Here is a 1,973-nt window from a genome sequence, read left to right as displayed (position 1 = left end):
ACTACCACCACCACCACCACCACTACTACTACTACCATCACCACGACAACTACCACCACCACCACCACTACTATCACCACCACCACCACCACCACTACTACTACTACTACCACCACCATTACTACTACTACCACCACCACCACCACCACCACCACTACTACTACTACTATTACTACCACCACCACGACTACTACCACCATCACCACCATTACTACTACTACTACTACTACTACTACTATCCTCTTCTCATCACACTGGTGGTGTTTAGCGTCGTTGCCATCATCATCATCATCATCGTAATCATCACCACCACCATGTTGTCATCGATGACGTTGGGTAGTAAAGAACTCTAAGGTAAAGCTGAATAGCAGATCTTCGGATAAGAATCCTACTCACCTCAAGGGTGTCGGATCGCATCCAGGTTAACACTCTGGATACCCTCTGCTACCACTTTCTGCACTAGTAACTGCATTGCAGTCTGCTAATTCCTAGATGGCTAAGATGCTTTAGAGCCATCCAGTGTCATTGGATGACGTAATTTATTCGGTTACTCTCATTGTCAACAACCTCATCATCCCCAGCACCACCATTACAATTTCTAAGGAATAGTATGAGCAAGAACAACAACAACAACACCAACTACAGAAACAACAAAATATAACATCTTCCATAGACACAAGGCCGGAAATTTTAGAAGGGCAAGGAGAAATGGTGGACTTGGGGAGAGCAGTAACAATCTCAGCACTTGACTGCACAATCACCGCACTAAGAGGTTGAACTGGCAGAATCGTTACCACGTCGGGCAAAATGCTTAACAGCATTTCGTCCGTCTTTACTTTCTGAGTTTAAATGCTGCCGAGATCGACTTTATCTTTCATCCTTTCGGGGTCAATAAAATAAGAACCAGTTGAATACTGGGGTGGCTGTAATCGATTTGTCCCCTCACTTGAAATCGCTAGCCTAGTGCCAGAGTATGAAATCATTTTATTAACCACTATATGTCTTAGATTCTGCTGTGCCTGAGAGATGAGGATTCTGCAGTTATTTGTTGAACCACCAGCACAGATGATGGGTTTGTAGCTGCCAACGGTTTGAGCTGAAAAGAAGCTCATTGCTTCCATTAAGACGAGATTATCTGTACAAGTGCACGGTGTGTGCCACACGTCAGATGTCCAAAGGATCACAGAGCAACGTGAGATTAATTGTTTCGCTCAATAACATAACACACTAGCTGGTCCGCGAAAACACAATCTTGCGATCTACAGTGCAGACCTCTGACCGCTAGGCCACACGCCCTGTAAGTATGTAAAGGAAAATCAACAACCATGATGGGATTTGAATTCAAAATATAAAGGGTCGTAACTAAAAAGTACCACAAACAATTCTGTACGCTGCTCCAACGATTCTTACCAACACATTGGTCCAATATCAGCAAAAACATGAGAAGTGATAACGAAAACAACTACAGTAACCACAATAAGGCTATCTATAATGTTAACAACAAATTGTAAGTACATATTAGAATTCCGGCCAACAACACCAACAGCAACAACAAACGGAAGCAGAACCGCTAACAGCAACAAAAACAATAACAACAGCTATAGCAACATATGTAGAGAAGTAAAGCTAACATAATTTGAAAGGAAATAGATCATTGCTGGACAATATTGATTTCACAGACGCCAGAAAGCTAATGGAACCAGAATATGAAGACAATTGCAATTCTCACTTCTGCTACTTACCATTATTCTCTTAAGAAGAAAGAAGGGACATGTTAACGCATCCTTCGTGTGTGTGTATGTGTGTGTGTGTGTGTGTGTGTGTGTGTGTGTGTGTGTGTATGTATGTATTTACATATATAAATGTAAGTATGTATGCATGGAAGTGTGTGTGTTGTATGTATGCATATAAATGTATACATGCGTGTGTGAGAGTGTTTTATTCCTATCCTTCCTTGCCAGCTCCTCCTCCTC

The 1,973-nt window shown here is 42.0% G+C and overlaps 1 protein-coding gene across 6 annotated transcripts in view; it reads right to left on the bottom strand.

Moving 5' to 3' along the window:
- The window catches only part of LOC106880643 (homeobox protein Hox-C9), a 402,026-nt gene that overhangs the window by 122,987 nt on the left and 277,066 nt on the right, over positions 1–1,973 (bottom strand). Inside the window, exon 1 of one of the 6 annotated variants that reach the window (XM_052973879.1) lies at positions 1,743–1,887. The exons of the other annotated variants lie outside the window; for them this stretch is intronic. The gene's annotated coding sequence lies outside the window, so the exon portion shown is untranslated. Of the gene's footprint in view, positions 1–1,742; positions 1,888–1,973 lie in introns of those variants that run through there. 6 annotated transcript variants of the gene reach the window in all.

This window comes from Octopus bimaculoides, chromosome 17 (assembly GCF_001194135.2).
Source record: "Octopus bimaculoides isolate UCB-OBI-ISO-001 chromosome 17, ASM119413v2, whole genome shotgun sequence".
Lineage (NCBI taxonomy): Eukaryota > Metazoa > Mollusca > Cephalopoda > Octopoda > Octopodidae > Octopus > Octopus bimaculoides.
The sequence above is the reverse complement of the archived record's forward strand: the minus strand, read 5'-3'. Positions and strand labels throughout refer to the sequence as shown.